Source organism: Podarcis tiliguerta, assembly GCF_965153285.1.
Source record: "Podarcis tiliguerta genome assembly, chromosome: 14".
In the NCBI taxonomy this organism is placed as follows: Eukaryota; Metazoa; Chordata; class Lepidosauria; order Squamata; family Lacertidae; genus Podarcis; species Podarcis tiliguerta.
In genome coordinates, this window is record NC_139547.1 from 8,810,236 (window position 1) to 8,828,688 (window position 18,453).

At 42.2% G+C, this 18,453-nt stretch overlaps 1 protein-coding gene across 2 annotated transcripts in view; it reads right to left on the bottom strand.

Moving 5' to 3' along the window:
* The window catches only part of LOC310664189 (uncharacterized protein C15orf39 homolog), a 47,560-nt gene that overhangs the window by 13,064 nt on the left and 16,043 nt on the right, over window positions 1-18,453 (bottom strand). The window lies entirely within an intron of this gene.

Below are 18,453 nucleotides of genomic sequence, written 5' to 3' on the forward strand. Positions count from 1 at the left end.
TCCCATCTTCATCCCTGGCCATGCTGGCCGGGACCCAGGAGAGCTGTAGCCCCAAAATACTTGGAAGCCATCAGCGTTACCTATCCCTACATAGCTGATGCTTCTCTCTTGCGAGTGGGTAATGCCATTTTAGAGACACAAGCAACAGCACTCACAGCCTCAACCTCAGAAACAGAGGGAATTACATTGTCTCCCTGTTTGAGTATGTAACACATTGGGGGTATATAACCTATTGCAAATCAAGTTCTCTGGTTATGTCACCAAACTGGGAAAATTATGAGAGAAGGAGAAAATGCTCTCTTGCACTTTTCCCACTCCATTCCAGATTTCATACACCACAGTCATAATCTTCTTCTTCTTCTTCTTCTTCTTCTTTTTGAACTGAAAAGATTGCAGATAGATCTGACATCTTTCCAGCAGAGGGCACACAGAGCCAGCTGCTCAGGCACTGAGAGAGGAAATCCCCTTTTCACTACAATATAACAGAGGAATTGCTTTGCCTATCTACCAAGCTCCTGTCGTTTTTTTTAACCTGGCAGTATTTTGTATAGAAAACATTTATCGAGGAAGGTTAGTTTTTAAAAGGGGGGGATAATAATAAATGTACACATTCATTTCATCTTTCATAATTTCATTCTGCTTTATTTCCCATAGCCCCCCCCCCGAGGGGCAAAAGTCCCCTACAGTAAACCTGCTTGGATTCATCTGGCATCATCCACACATTTTCAAGATACATCCACTGTCTTAAGGACTAGAAACTTGGGGTTTTTTTAAAAAAAAATGAAACAAAACATGAAAGTGGAAATTCTCAGAGTGCTATGCTAACTGCTCAATTTAGCATGTTTATTTTATTTGTATTTAGTGAACAAATGCAATATTTGGCCAATGCAATATTTGGGAAGCATGGCAGTTTTGACTTTTCTAGCTTTGTTCACTAAATACAAATAAAATCAACATGCTAATTCACCCTCTGGTGAAAAAGTTCCCGATGCAAACTGCCATCATTTGCATAGGAACAAATTCATACCTTGAGGGGTTTTGCCTAGCTGGAAGGTGTGCTTGATACCTTCATGGTGTCTCTTGCTTCTTGGAAAATAGAAAAGGCTGAACATGCCCAGTGGGCATGGTACACTGGTTGACTTTTGGGGTGGGGAGATGGAAAACCAGGGAGGAGGCAGAATAGAATGAAATATCCTAGAAAAGGATAGAGCTGGCTGGAATGTAAAACAGGAGCATTCTACACTAATGCATTTTGTTGGCGATCCCACTGGTCCATACTCTGATTTTTCAAAGCAGACAACAACTTTTGCAGAGGGGGTTAAGAGGAGTGGGAGGGGGGCCACTAGGGGGCACATTGGAAGATGGCCGACAATACCATCTCTCCGACCTACACGGGGTAATTAAGAGGCTGTTATGGGAGTAGGCAGCCTCCCTTGTTGCCCCAAGGAAATGGGGAACACTGCCCTTGCCTGCTGTGCCCATAAATCACCCCCTAATTCGAAAGAAGGGGGTGAGGGCCCTAGGCAGAATGCCCCCATGTGGACCTCGGCTCTCCTGGACGCTGTCTCTGATCGCGCACTAGTTGCAGCAATTTGGGATAATTAATTACAAAAGAAGCAAATGCACATATTTCAAGTGAAGATGGGGAGTGAAGTCTGCTAATTTAAGTGACCTTAGCGAAAGAAGACGACGGGCTGGAGAAACAGGAATATTTTACGATGAAGATACACCAAAGGCGGGGTATGTTGACAACGGGGCTGAATGGGGGGGGGGACCTTTTTTACTTTCCTTCTATGTGATTTACAAGAACCCCTCCTCATTAGAACCGTCGGTTTAACTGACCCAAGCAGGATGATTAAGGTCTGTGTGGAGATAAACTTTAACCAAAAGTATGCTTTATAGAGACCGAGAATCAATAAGAGCTTTTGGGAATGGCGCAGCAATTAATTTGGAGTCGCCATCTTGCCAAAGGATTTATAGCCGGGAGGAAGAATGGACTTGTTTTCAGACTGCATTCCTAGTGAATCTCCTCAGAGGTTTTGAGAAAGGAGGCAGATTGGTGAAGATTAATGACGCTAAGACTGTTTTGATGTATGGAAGTGATGTTATATGGAAAACGTCTGGATATGGCTACTGGATAAAAAAAATAATATCCACGCAGGATTACAAACTGTTCTAACCAGCTTGCGGAGACCATCAGAGGTCACAAAGAGAAAGGAAAAATATATGAAAATAACAACAAGAGATGTGGAAAAATAATAAGAAAGGACTGGATAGTACTGTGAATATCATAAGGTTAGATTTGTGGACATTAAAACAGCAGTAAGAAGCAAGAAGTTGATTGGATCCCTTCGGAACTTGAAATATGGGTACCCCCAACAAAAATTTAAAATTCGGCTGTGTAATTTGGAATTTATGTAATTTGGTTTGATTTGATGTGATTGGTCGGTTAATAAAAATTATTCTTAAAAAAAAGAGGAGTGGGGAGGGAGTCTGACTTAAGAGAGAAACAGGCTCTAAGCCCTGCTGGCTCCTGTTTCAAATCTTGCATCACTTAAGTGGTCCCACTGCATTCGCATCTTTGTGGTTACACATTCGCTTAAGTCAGAAAGTCAGCAAAACGACCAACTAAGAAGGAACTGTCAGACAGCACCAGGTCCCTGCGTGATTCCTTGGCACGAGCCAAAAATACCCATTTCAGGCTTCTCAGCAAATGCAGAGTCACCACTAAACTGTTTGGGATTTGTGATTCTCACATTAGGAAGGAGGTGCTTCTTAAAGTATCCTCTATTTTTCTTGGAAATTTCAAATCTGACCTCAAACACCTGCTCTCCTCCAGGCCTCTGAGTCTGCAGAAGGTAAACAACTTTGATAGAAACTACTTTGACAGAGCAATCCTGTGCATGCCTACACAGAAGTAAAGTCCCATTGTGCCTCAGTGGGCTTATACCCTAGTAAGCAAGTCTGCTTAGGATCTTAGTCAAGTTCTAAACTTATCCCACGACTTGGTCACCCATGACAAAAGATATTTGGAAGCGGAAATATAAGATTGAGAACATCCTGCTCTTGCAATTTGTTTATTGTGGAGAGATTTGTTTATTGTCTCTCCACAATAAACAAATTGTTTATTGTTCTGAAGGGGCTACAGCAATGTTTCTCAGACTTGGATCACCAGCTATTATCGGACCGCCATTATCCCTAACCACTGGTCCTGCTAGCTAGGAAATGAATCAAATTTCTCCCCATCCCTAAATTGTCAACCACCCGAAGCACTTTGCTTAGCAGCTGTGCTTTACGTTCTCCCAAATAAATTAGTAACACTATTTTCACGGATCATCTACTTTGGCCACAACTGAATTCTTAAAGGTAAAGGTACCCCTGACCATTAGGTCCAGTCGCAGACGACCCTGGGGTTACACACTCATCTCACTCTATAGGCTGAGGGAGCCAGCGTTTGTCCGCAGGCAGCTCCTGGGTCATGTGGCCAGCATGACTAAGCCACTTCTGGCGCAGCAGAGAAGCGTATGGAAACGCCGTTTACCTTCCCGCCGGAGTGGTACCTATTTATCTACTTGCACTTTGACGTGCTTTCAAACTGCTAGGTGGGCAGGAGCTGGGACTGAGCAACGGGAGCTCACCCCATCACGGGGATTCAAACTGCCGACCTTCTGATTGGCAAGCCCTAGGCTCAGTGGTTTAGACCACAGCGCCACGGGCGCTTAGAGATCATCAACTCTCTCTGACCCCTAACTCACCACCATTCTCCTCTCCCCCCCCCCCACACACACAAAAAAAGGAAAAATACAGTAAGGTCCCATGAGACCTGCCTCATCAGCACCCCAGTTTCCAATTCCAAGTTTTATTGCGGCAAAAGCCAGTAACCCCAGTTTAAAAAAGGGAGTCGCAATTAGGTCGGAATCAGTGACCACATTCATAGCCAGATTTGTGTCAGCATCTTTTTTTTTTTAAATGATATTTATTACTTTTCAAACAATTTCAACACAACAGTACAAACAAGAAAAGAAAAAAAAGAACAATACAAATACAATACAAAAACACTACATACAAAACAAAACAAACAAAAACAATTTAAAAACACCTCAAACTTTTTCAATTTCTTAACTTTCATTCGCTTATTTCCAACGACCTCCTCACACCTCCCTTTTTGTAATCCACTTCTATTAATTGTTTCAGCATTTCCTTTCCTTCTTCCTCTGTTTTCTAGCCTATAATTATCTTAACACATTCTTGCCTTATTTTTTCCTTTAATTTTCTATTAATCTATTTATACTTAATTCCTTATAACATTTCTACTAAAGCCATATAGTTTCATTCCAACATTCTTCTAAGATTCATTAATTTTACAATATTTCTATAAATAGTCTTTGAGCTTTTTCCAGTCTTCTTCCCCCGACTCTTCTCCCTGGTCTCGGATCTTGCCAGTCATTTCCGCCAATTCCATATAGTCCATCAACTTCATCTGCCATTATCCAACACTTCAGTACTTTCAAGAAGCAACCATTCTCTTAGCCAGCAAAAAGCAGATGGTTCACAACAAAGTTTAGGGGCAAGTCCACCTCCTTCAGATTTGTGTCAGCATCTAAGCCAAGGTACAACCAGACTCAGATTCCAAAGTTCAGAGCTGGATGCGAACTATCTTTCCTTTCCACCTCCCTAAGGAGAAGCTAATTATATACTTCTCCCCAAAGAACAAACCGAGATTAGCTGTATGCGCCGCGGATTGGAACTATTAACTGCGGCAAAACAGTGTGCTTGAAAAATATATCTGGGGAGCTGAAGTGGAAACCGGCATGCTGAATCTGTGCAAGATGATAATTATAATCATCGCTCTCTCACACACACACACTGCTGTTCATCCCATGGGGAAAACACACAGGTGTCCATAGAAAGGGATAGCCAGGTGCAAAAGGCCTTTCAGCAGGTGAAATTCTTCTGCACAATCAATAAAGGTGCAGCTCTTTATTCCCTTCCATCCTGCCCCCCTGCCCCCCTGACAATGGCCATATATTGAGCTCAAGAGAGGAAACAGAAGACGAAGGGGGAAAGATATCTGTTTTTCTGGGGGGGAGAGCGATACAAGAGTGTGGAGTTAATTCATTTCACAACAAACTAACCCTCCCGGCTCTATGCTTTTCACACAGAATCTGTCCCACATCTTCCCACACATCTTTTCTATTTGCACTCCGAGAAACCCTTTCAGAGTGTGTTTTTTATAAATGTTATTTAGTTTTTCCAGATTTTGAAATTTACAAAAAAAAATTAACAAACGTAAAAAGAGAGCTCTGAATAATCTCCTGGACTTCCCTCCTCCCCTTTGTGGGTCCTTGTAGTCACCTTTCTCTCTTGCTTCTTGTCTATCAATCCAAATCTATTAAATCTTCTTTATAATCAAAATTCAACATTAAACTGTAAGTGTTATTCCAATCCTACCAATAATTTTAATTGTTTACAATGGTTTTTAAGGTAAGTTACACATTAAGGTAAGTTACATATTTTTAAGGCAAGTTACTGGTATATACCGTATTGTTCGCTCTATAAGACGCACCAGACCACAAGACGCACCTAGTTTTTGGAGGAGGAAAACAAGAAAAAAAATATTCTGAATCTCAGAAGCCAGAACAGCAAGAGGGATCACTGTGCAGCGAAAGCAGCAATCCCTCTTGCTGTTCTGGCTTCTGGGATAGCTGCGCAGCCTGCATTCGCTCCATAAGACGCACACACATTTCCCCTTACTTTTTAGGAGGGGAAAAGTGAGTCTTATAGAGCAAAAAATACAGTACTTTCTCCATTCCTTATTAAAATTTTAGTCTTCCTGATTTCTAATTCTTTCGGTCATTTTTGCCATTTTGGCATAGTCCATAAATTTAATCTGCCATTCTTCTCTGGTAGGGACCAGAGTGTGCTTTTTAGCAGGGGGTGAACAAAGTGTGGAGGGTTGTATCATATTGGCCTGAATATAAGCCTCACTTTTCCCCCAAATTCCGACCGTGAAAAGTTAAAGTGTGGCTTAAATTCGTGACCTTACATAAATGGGCTTTTATGATGCCGCTGCTGAAACAGAAGTATGGTAAAACGGAACAAAAACATGTTTTATTGCCGATTTGCGAGCTTGAAACTGTTCATTTGCCATTTACGGGTGTGCGTGCCTGTGGAATTGTAGCAATTGAAGAGCAATTTGCGATTTTAGAGATTGTATGGCAACTTTTGTAGGCTTGCAAGATTGGGCTTAAATTAGCTCGGAGTTACAAGTCTACCAACCGCAGCCATTTTCAGCCTGTAACCCAATTCAAAGGGAACGGCTTATATTCGGGTATTGTCTTTTTCCCCCCATGAATTTTAAAGATGTGATTTATTTGCGGGTGCGGCTTATATTCGGACCAATATGGTATGTGTTGTGTTTCTCCTCACGCAGCACTGTGACGTAGACTAGGCTGACAGAGACAGGAAATGCATTCACACACAGGAATTGCTGGGTTTGTTTTTCCTATTATAATGCTAGCATTTCTATCCCAGATTCTAAGGCTCCTTTTACAAAGCATTAGCCATTCCATTCACAAAAACCAACATACAGTGGTGCCTCGCAAGACGAAATTAATTCGTTCTGCGAGTTTTTCGTCTTGTGAATTTTTCGTCTTGCGAAGCACGGTTTCCCATAGGAATGCATTGACGGTTTTAAGAAAAAGGCGCAAGACGTTTTTGTCTTGCGAAGCAAGCCCATAGGGAAATTCGTCTTGCGAAGCAACTCAAAAAACAAAAAACTCTTTCGTCTTGCGAGTTTTTCGTCTTGCGAGGCATTCGTCTTGCAAGGTACCACTGTACCGCTAAATGTTAAATGGCAGGAAAAAATGTACGTTGGAATGTCAACACATCAAATTTCACAGTATGGAATTACAATAAATTGCCATTTTCAAAACTCTCGCAATTTTCCTGGTCGGCTGGGTTGCAAACGTACGTTTTCCGTAAGCAAATGACATAGAAATAAATGCAAAACATCCACTCGGTTTTGCTAGGTTTCTAGAAGTGACTTTTGCATCGTGAGAAAGATCACGTGAAACGTGGAAATTCTCAGATGAGGAAATATCACCAAAATGGAATAAAGTACGGGAAGGAGCACCACGGACAGAATAATTGCCACACACAGGAAGGAGGAGGATATAGTTTGAGTTCCTCACTCATGGTTTTATAAATCATTTAATGTGTCAACACGAATAGAAGTTATTAATATTGCAGTTGTTGTACAAGGGATTATTATTATGACTGGAATGTAATGGAAGTTAATAAGATTTTGGAATGCAGAAATAAAGTGGTACCTCAGGTTAAGAACTTAATTCATTCTGGAAGTCCGTTCTTAACCTGAAGCTGTTCTTAACCTGAAGCACCACTTTAGCTAATGGGGCCTCCTGCTGCCGCCGTGCCGCCGGAACCCGATTTCTGTTCTCATCCTGAAGCAAAGTTCTTAACCTGAGATACTATTTCTGGGTTAGTGGAGTCTGTAACCTGAAGTGTATGTAACCCAAGGTACCACTGTACAGCAAATAATCAAGCCATCAATTCTAACACGTGGGGGAGCCACCTTATCTAAATTATTTAATTATTGGTATTTGAACTATTGGCATTAATAATTGTATTATAAATTGGTATTGCTATAATGTGGCCATTACTGGATTGCAATTGAAAACTAATAAAAATTATTATCGAAATGGAGTAAAGTGCGGTCTGAATGCAGCCAGGAACTGGCTTGGTGTCACCCAGCAAACTTCATGGCTTCGTGGAGCTTTGAACTTTGGCCTCCCAGCTCCCAGTCCCAACACTCAAACCACAATACCACACTGGCTTTCAGCCTGGGTTAAGTGTGACATACAATACAATGGTTCCTCGCAAGACAAAAAGAATCCGTTCCGTGAGTCTCTTCGTCTAGCGGTTTTTTCGTCTTGCGAAGCAACCCAATTAGCGGATTAGCGCTATTAGCGGTTTAGCGGCTATTAGCGGCTATTAAAGGCTTAAGGGATTAGCGGATTAGCTGCTAAAAGGCTATTAGCAGCTTAGTGCCTTAGAAAAAGAGGGTGGGGAGGGGGGGGGGAAATCACAAGAATCGCAAGACATTTTCGTCTTGCGAAGCAAGACCATAGAGAAATTCGTCCTGCGAAGCGCATTGAAAAACGGAAAACCCTTTCGTCTAGCGGGTTTTCCGTCTTGCGAGGCATTCGTCTTGCGGGGCACCACTGTATCTGTAGTCCAGGGGTCAGCAACCTTTTTCAGCCGAGTGGGTGGACTATATGGGGGGGGGGGGTAGAACAAATTCCTATGCCCCACAAATAACCCAGAGATGCATTTTAAATAAAAGCACACATTCTACTCATGTAAAAACACACTGATTCCCAGACCACCCACAGGCCAGATTTAGAAGGCGGTTGGGCCTCATCCAGCCCCTGAGCCTTAGGTTGCCTACCCCTGCTATTATCCATTGCCTGCAGACAGAAACCTATCATGCTCTAGCCAGAAGTCCTGGGATGCTTTCATAGGAATCCACTTTTCCTGTTTACTCCAGCCACCCCATAGATCATCCGCTCTCGGTGTCAGAATTCATGGGGCCACTTATTTTGGCAGTCCCCTTTCCTGCTGCAGTCCTGCATGCATTGAAAAATGCATTGATAACCGCTACTTTATTTAAATGGTTTTGCTCGTGGCGTGACTTTGGACCACACATTTCTCAGGAGGCAACTCATTATGAGAACACAGTTGCGCCACCAGCCTGTTATGCAATGAGGCAAGCCCATGGCAAGGCAGCAGGCTGTACACACTTAATATGCACAGGGAGATAAGTAGGCACTGTACCTACTGAACTCATGCAAAAGGCATTTTTGCCAAAACTGCCAGTACATAGTGGCCCAACATCAAGCCATGAAAGATTGCAGCTAGCAATGATCTCACTTGGCTAGCACCATTACGCTCAGGTTTATGAGATGGCTCCTTGCACCTTTCTCTAGAAATACCTTCACATCCTGGTTGTGGGCTTCTCATAAGCACCTGATCAGCCACAGTGTGAAACAAGATGAGGAACTAGGTGGGTCTTTGCCCTCACCCAGCAAAGCTTTTCTTATGTTCTTGCGAAGGAGAAGACAAAATGTTTTGGTCCACCCAGATGTCTGAAATCATGATAGCTGCAAGATGTACTCTTGGCACCAAGGATGGTGACCAAAATACTTTATAAACAGCCTTTCTCAACCTTGGGTCCCCAGATGCTTTTGGCCTACAATTCCCATCATCCCTGACCACTGGTCCTGTGAGCTAGGGATCATGGGAGTTGTAGGCCAGAAACATCTGGGGACCCAAGGTTGAGAAAGGCTGCTTTATAACAAACACAAATAAACATTTGGCATGAGAAAAACACTCATCAGAAAGCTACATCCTCAAGCTGCCTCAGGGCCTCGCCTCTTTAGAGCTTGTGTGGAAGACGCAGGCAGGAACTGCTCCAGAACCTGGCAAACTGGAACCTGCAAAGCCATGGACTGGACTCCCCAACATCACATCCTTATTTTCTTACTGCTAAACAAAACCTTCTGCCATAGGACACTGACAAACTGGAACGTGTCCAGAGGAGGGCAACCAAAATGGTCAAAGGCCTGGAAACGATGCCTTATGAGGAACGGCTAAGGGAGCTGGGCATGTTTAGCCTGGAGAAGAGGAGGTTAAGGGGTGATATGATAGCCATGTTCAAATATATAAAAGGATGTCACATAGAGGAGGGAGAAAGGTTGCTTTCTTCTGCTCCAGAGAAGCAGACACGGAGCAATGGATCCAAACTACAAGAAAGAAGATTCCACCTAAACATTAGGAAGAACTTCCTGACAGTAAGAGCTGTTCGACAGTGGGATTTGCTGCCAAGGAGTGTGGTGGAGTCTCCTTCTTTGGAGGTCTTTAAGCAGAGGCTTGACAACCATATGTCAGGAGTGCTCTGATGGTGGTTCCTGCTTGGCAGGGGGTTGGACTCGATGGGCCTTGTGGTCTCTTCCAACTCTATGATTCTATGATTCTAGGAGCCAACTCCTAGGGTAATGAGGGGTCCTCACCCGCCCCCTGATAAAATATTTGAGAGGGCCACACACAAACCCCCCAGGTTGATGGGTATTGCCATTCTTTCTTCCTTTTTCATGCTTTACTGAAGATCTCATATAACATATACAGCATATATGATGTACATCATCTTGAATATACAAAAAGAAAACAACTGTATAAACAAAATCCATATACAAAGAATATTCCACATATTCACAGAACTTAAACTTAGGTTGTATTTGTAGTATCTCTTGTATTCTTATCTAATTACTAACATAGATTAAATGTCTTATCTGACTAGTAACATAGATTAAATTAAATAAACTAAAAATTAGACTTCCTATCATTTCCCGGTGTATATTCTCATTCTAATAGTGTATGTACATATTATTATCATATTCTTTTTGTTTTCTCTAATACATCCCCACAGCAACTTGTACCTTTTGTCTTCCCACCCCCTCATATTTGTCTTTAAACAAGTGTCATTCAAATGCTGCCATAGATATTATGCTTCTGTTATTTTTTCGTAAATATTTCTTATATTTATCCCATTTTTGAACAAATACTTGCCTAGAGTTGCCTCTCAAACTATTAGTCATTTTTGCCATTTCTACTTATTCCTGTAACTTACGTTGCCAATCTGATATAGTTGGGACATTTTGCTCTTTCCAGTTCATTGCTACCAGCATTCGAGCTGCGGCCACGGCATAAAGGAAGAGGTCTCTAAAAATATTTGGTATATCATTGCCTAGAATACTTAACAGAAAGGCTTCCGGCTTTTTTAAGAATGTTAGCCCCATAATTTTTCTCAGCTCTTCATAGACGAGACACCAAAACTCTGATCTTTCTGCATGACCACCACATCATGTGGTACATGTCTTCATAGCTTTCACCACACCTCCAACAGTTGTTCGCTATGTTTTTGTACATCTTTGAGAGCTTTGATGGTATAAGATACCATCTATATTGCATCTTTAGCATATTTTCTTTGATGTTGTAACACGCAGTAAAACTTCATAGTTGTAACACGCAGTAAACTTCCAAAGACTTTCCCACCCACTCAGCAGTATAGGGCGCCCTATATCCTGGGCCCATCTGATCATAACTACCTTAACCTCCTCCTCCTTGACTTACCAGTCAAGGAAGAGTCAAGTACATCCTTGATATTATCTTAACGTTATTATTTATTTGTTGTTGTTGTTTAGTCGTTCAGTCGTGTCCGACTCTTCGTGACCCCATGGACCAGAGCACGCCAGGCACACCTGTCTTCCACTGCTACCCGCAGTTTGGTCAGATTCATGTTTGTAGCTTCGAGAACACTGTCTAACCATCTCGTCCTCTGTCGTCCCCTTCTCCTTGTGCCCTCCATCTTTACCAACATCAAGGTCTTTTCCAGTGAGTCTTCTCTTCTCATGAGGTGGCCAAAGTATTGGAGCCTCAGCTTCACGATCTGTCCTTCCAGTGAGCACTCAGGGCTGATTTCCTTAAGAATGGATGCGTTTGATCTTCTTGCAGTCCATGGGACTCTCAAGAGTCTCCTCCAGCACCATAATTCAAAAGCGTCAATTCTTCGGCGATCAGCCTTCTTTATGGTCCAGCTCTCACTTCCATACATCACTACTGGGAAAACCATAGCTTTTATTGTTTATTTATTCCTTTTCAAATCTCGAGGGCTCATTAGTAAATCCATTCTTTTTATCCTGTCTAAAGGTCTCATGAAGTTGGTGATATTCTAGCCCTCCTGAGAGCTGATCTTTAATTTCCTCATATTTTCTAAGCTTAATTTGGCTACCATCTTCTATCAGTAGTGAATTATATGCTAGCCAGTTTCCTCTCATATTTTTCTTCTTTACGGCCTTAGCCTCTAATGGAGATATCCATCGAGGGGTCTTAGGTTCCATCAGTCTTTTGTACTTTTCCCATACCTTAAATAAGGCATTTCTTACTATGTGGCCAGTGAAACTTTTATGCACTTTAGATTTATCGTAATTTAGATATGCATGCCAACAGTAGCGGATGTTAGATGGCCATTGCCATTCAAATGATGTGCATGCACTGAGTCATAGAATCATAGAGTTGGAAGAGACCACAAGGGCCATCGAGTCCAACCCCCTGCCAAGCAGGAAACACCACCAGAGCACTCCTGACATATGGTTGTCAAGCCTCTGCTTAAAGACCTCCAAAGAAGGAGACTCCACCACACTCCTTGGCAGCAAATTCCATTGTCGAACAGCTCTTACTGTCATAGAATCATATGATCGGTTATGCAAGGCAAGGCATGGCTTACCTGCCCCCCCCCCCGGCGCAATATTTTATTCAACTCAAACAGGACTGAAAAACTGCTTCTTACATCAACCTGCACCTAAAGCCCGAGAATTGTCTTTGCAAGAATGTACGTTCATTCATATATAGTGGAGCTGTAAAGGGGTAAAAGAGTATTGGGCAGTACAGTGGTGCCTCGCAAGACGAAATTAATTCGTTCTGCGAGTTTTTTCGTCTTGTGAATTTTTTCGTCTTGCGAAGCACCACTGTGTATTGACGGTTTCCCATAGGAATGCATTGGCGGTTTAAAAAAAAAGGCGCAAGACGTTTTCGTCTTGCGAAGCAAGCCCATAGGGAAATCCGTCTTGCGAAGCAACTCAGAAAACGAAAAACTCTTTCGTCTTGCGAGTTTTTCGTCTTCCAAGACATTCATCTTGCGAGGTACCACTGTAATGAATTGGAAAAAATGTCTAAAAACACTTTTCCAAAAAAAGCCAACCCCAGAGTCTTTTTTGTTGGGGATAATTCAGACGGAAATTCGCAGGTGTTAAAAAAGATTTTTAAGTTGCCACAACCGTGGCCGGTGTTTTGTTGGCCCAAAAATGGAAAGCAAGCTAGGTCCCAACTAAAGAAGAATGGCAACTTAAATTGATGGGATATGCGTAGCTTGCAGATCTAACATACAGAATAAGAGAACAAGAAGAACATATGTTTAGAGAAGATTGGAAAATGTTTATTGAATATATGGGGGGAAATTGTGTACACTTGAAAACGTTGGCTGCATTAAGATAAATTCAACAGTGTAAATAAGTTTTTATGGATGTAAAAATGGAATACTGAATTGTTTAGTTTAGGTAAAATATGCAGGGATTTATGTTATGCAAAATGAACCGTGGAAAGAGAAGAAGGGAAGTCATTGATATTTTAAGGTTGTTTAAATGAATACTCTAAATTGTAAATTGTAATAAATAAATACATATATATATGCACACAAAATGGGTAAAAAGAGAATTGTCTTTGCATAACAGTCTCCATAATGCAGCATCATAACATTGGGTGGTATTCAATGACACGTTATTCAATATAGATCCATTGAAGTTAACGGACCTAACTTTCCGAACAAAACTTAGTTGAACATCACCCATCATCTCTGAAACACTCTCTACAACCTCCGTGTGTCCCCTGTGGATAGCTTGAGGCTCCTCTGCTACTTTGAAAACCTGGCTCTGGAGCTGGTGACATGGGAAGTTGGGTAGCATCCCTGCTGCATTCAGATCCTGTAGTTCCACCTCGTCTAGAGGCCCAGGATAGAGTCTCGTTAGGAGTCCAAAGTGGGGTGCATTTGGGGTAACTTTATTATGTTTTTGCTGTGCTGGAATCATAGTTCCTCAAATGCTTATGACCTTGTATGGCTTTGGTATGTAAGACAGAGAAAGCTTGCCTTGTGGTCACCAAATTTTTCACCAAGGATTAATCTCCTGCTTGCATGGTTAGCTGTCATAGGTTTCTGTACTTCTCGGTATTCTTCCTTTATTTTTCCTTTGGCTGGCATGTCTTGCATCCCAATCCTGCCATGCTGAGCTGGAACTGTAAGTTCTGGCATCAGACATCCAAAAAGTACGGTTGCTGGGGAAATCCTGAGAATATCTCAGCTTTCCCCTCACTGACAATATTGCTGAATTCAGAGAAAACAGCTTGGTTTCTCAGACATGCATGAAGCTCATCCCTGCATTCTCCTTGCTTCTGTCTGGTCTGGCATAACTTAAAGGTAAAGGTACCCCTGACTGTTAGGTCCAGTCAAGGACGACTCTGGGGTTGCGCACTCATCTCGCTTTACTGGCCGAGGGAGCCGGCGTTTGTCTGCAGACAGTTTTTCCGGGTCATGTGGCCAGCTTGATTAAGCCGCTTCTGGCGAACCAGAACAGCACACGGAAACGCCATTTACCTTCCCACCGGAGTGGTACCTATTTATCTACTTGCACTTTGACATGCTTTCGAACTGCTAGGTGGCCAGGAGCTGGCACCAAACAACGGGAGATCACCCCATTGCAGGGATTCGAACCACTAACCTTCTGATTGACAAGCCCTAGGCTCTGTGGTATAGTGCCACCTGCGTCCTGGCATTACTTATACATCTCAAAATCTATGTTCTTCTTTGGACAATAGTACTTTGTCAGTGCATTTTTCCCTTTCATGTAACCATCACCATCTCCTGCAACTGGGAGGATGTTAAAGATGTCACACACTCTGTAGCATAGAGCAGAAGGAGAGCATATTCCATTGTGTTGCATTCCATTACCATAGCAAGGAACAAAATTTCCAGTCTCTGGCTCCATTTATCCCAACAGAGCCCTACGGTTGTGTGGGAATCATGAGCATCAGTTGAGGGAAAGTCAGAGGGAGCAGCCATAGCAGGTTTGGTTTTCTATTTTCCATCTTATACAAAGCAGGAAGACGAAAGGACATTTACACACCTATTTATACACATTTATACACACCTGTGTACCTGAAGGAGCGTCTCTACCCCCATCATTCAGCCCAGAAACTGAGGTCCCGCTCTGAGGGCCTTCTGGCGGTTCCCTCATTGCAAGAAGTGAAGTTACAGGGAACCAGGCAGGGGGCCTTCTCAGTAACGGCACCCACCCTGTGGAACGCCCTCCCATCAGATGTCAAGGAAATAAGCAGCTATCCTATTTTTAAAAAACATCTGAAGGCAGCCCTGTTTTTAATATTTAATGTATTGTTTTTAACACTCAATTGGGAGCTGCCCAGAGTGGCTGAGGAAACTCAGCCAGATGGGCGGGGTATAAACAATAAATTTATTATTATTATTATTATTATTATTATTATTATTATTATTATTATTAACTTATGAGCAGGTATATGGAGGCTTTTGTCTGTGAAGTAGACCTCAGCCAGCATCCCAAAATCCATGTGAGTTTGTAAGTCTCTTATTGCCATATTCTTGGCACAAATGACAGTGACCAAAATACTTTGTTTATAACAAACATGAGGCATGAGAAAAAGCCCACCAGAAATCTACAAATTCAGCTGCTTCAGGGCCTAGTGTCTCTAGAGCTGGTGTGTAAGACCTAGTCTGTAACTGCTCCAGACCCTGGTGAACTGAAACACACATAAACCATAGACTGGACTCCCCAGCATTACAATAGCTGAGAACAGAACCTCTGAATTTCAATTTCTGGGGAGCAACAGCTGCTGGGACAATTGGCTTCAAGCACTGATCGCAGGCTTCCTGGAGGCATCCAACTGGTCCCAGAGGGAAATATGTTTGACTAAGTGAGTCTTTGGTTTACGTTATCATGAGATAATGATAGAAATGCATCCGTGTGGTCTTTGTGGGCAAATGAGAAGTGCTTGTTTCATAAATTCTTGGGCGTGACCCAGGAAAAGTGGCCCATTGTTACCTATGATCCATTTGCTCACAAAGAATCTGGGTTTGTGAGCATGGCAAAACAAGCAACTGAGTGCCTCACACTCACCTTCCTTGTTTTCAGTGCAGATCTTGATTTGGTTGATACGCAAAGAATAAAGATCTTTTCCCCTGAAGACTGCCAACTTTTTAAGCTGGCAGGCTCTGCTATGATAAAGCATTTTAAGGAGAACCAGGTGTCTCTATTGTAGAGAACACACCCATACAAACAAGTAGGCAATCTTCAGAGAACAAAAAAACTTTTCATAGTTTCATAGTTTTTCTCAAATCGCAGCCAGGGCTGGTTTCCGCTGTTCGCCTCATTGGCAGTGTTAGAAACTCAGATATATACTGGTAATCTAATTGCTAAATGGCACCTTAAACCTAGGTTGCAGTCACCACCATGAGATGTCTAAGTGCTGTGGCTTTTTTGTGCAACAGAGATGATGACAATGAAGACGGTGATTCATTCCATTTCTATACCGCTTTATATTTTAAAGAACAAATCTCAAAGCGGTTTACAACACCTTAAAACATCAAATCAGACAATCCGCAGTACAACAAATGCAAGCTTCAAGGAAAATATTTCAGATCCTTCTCTTAAGTGACATTTTGTTTCCCAAAATTGTTTAACCACATCAGTTAACAAACATGCATACATATGCTATAATGTTATTGTTTTAGTTGAATAAATTGTTCTTAAGGAAATGATTATTTTTCTCCTTCCAATAAGAAACATTGTCCAAATATAAACAGTTAACTTATTCAACCTCACAATAATTTCATAATTATCTGTCTATGTATTTCTAATAGTATAACCAAATCAGTTAATTTTTGATATAACTGTACAGTAAAAACTACTCTGAAAATTTACTATTCCAAAAATGAAACCTTCATCTGGTTGTCAATATTAAGATTATACCAGCAAGAATGAGCAAGAAAAAAAATTGATTTAAATCAAGTCTTACTAGTGATTGAAATCGATTTGATTTGTAAATCAAATCCACCCTGTTTTAAAGCCACATTCCCTTTAACCTAATCAGGCAAGCAAATGGGCAGCAGCAAGAACCATGAAGACGTCGGAGGCCCAGTGAGGTCATTGCCAAATCCTGGAGCCAGCACCAGTCCCCATTCTGCAGGTGCAAGAAGCCCCCATCTCTTAATTAAACTTCTGTCGACGTCATTAATTGCCAGGGCCAGCATCACCAGGCCAGTCTGGTCAGGAACTTGCTGAGAGCCCATGTCCGAGAAGTAGCCCCCTGGACTGGCTCTTCCTCTACAGCTTGCCCATTCATCTCTTGCACCGAGAATCCTCAACCTGCACCTGCCTGCTACAATTCCCCACAGCCCATCCAGTTTAAAGCACCAAGCATTTCTTCCCCATTCTGAATGGTCCAGTTATTTTATCTTAAGTTCATAGCTGCCCACCCAGTGGAGCAGGCTCAAGGATCTTTTTGTCCCAGAGAACTCTAATTTTGATTTCTTATGGCTTTGGCAAGACACCAGCTCGTTAGAAGGTTGGAAAGGAGGAAAGGAGATAAGGGCTGGAAAGTAAGCCAGGAGTTGTGGCCGGACGCTGGAGTGCTTTCGGTTTTGGAGAGGCGAAAGGGAGTTGTGGCGTACTTAGAAATAAGTTTTCGAAGGAGGGGCAATGTTGAAGAAAACTGATTAATTACAACATGAAGGAAAAGAAGAAGGTAAACAAATATTTCACACAGAAACTACAGGATATCAATTCCCTCTGCAAGTTAACGGATATGGATTTATTAAATACGAACAAAAGTCATCACACCAGTGGCTGCTAAAACAAAGGATTAAGACTGGAATTGGGGAATTTGGACTAATTAAGAGAATTGGAGCAGGACTGAGGATTAACATCAGCTCCAGATAACCAGAACACGGGAGGTCATCCAAAAACATTGAATTCAGAACTGATTAATTGGCTTTTTTATTGTATCGTGATTTGGCATGATTTGGTATTGTATTTATGTGGCCTCCATTGGGTTGTTATTAATGAAAAATAACAAAAATTATTATTATTTTTTAAAAAGGATCCTTTTGTCCCCAACACAGCTAGGACTACAGAAGGAAAGGAAGGGGAAAAGCAAAGAGAAAAACAAAAACACCAGGAAGTGGGGGAAGAGAAGAGGAAAGTGAGATGATGTTAAAATGTAATTGATGGAGGAGGAGCATCACAGAAGAAGAAGAAGAAGAAGAAGAAGAAGAAGAAGAAGAGGAGGAGGAGGAGGAGGGGGGGGGAGTTTGGATTTGATATCCTGCCTTTCATTCCCTTTAAGGAGTCTCAAAGCGGCTAACATTCTCCTTTCCCTTCCTCCCCCACAACAAACACTCTGTGAGGTGAGTGGGGCTGAGAGACTTCAGAGAAGTGTGACTGGCCCAAGGTCACCCAGCAGCAGCATGTGGAAGAGCGGAGACGCGAACCCGGTTCCCCAGATTACGAGACTACCGCTCTTAACCACTACACCACACTGGCTTACACTGAACATCTCAACATCTTCTATATTTATTAGTGATGGGACTAAATCTTTTCACTGCATGCATCATTTGATGCTTGAAGGAGGGAGGGAACACAAGCACTTTCCCAACTTTCATACATGCCTAGAATCTTTCTTGGACAGGAACGGGGAAGTGGTGGCTTTCTAGATATAAATTGGACTCCCAGC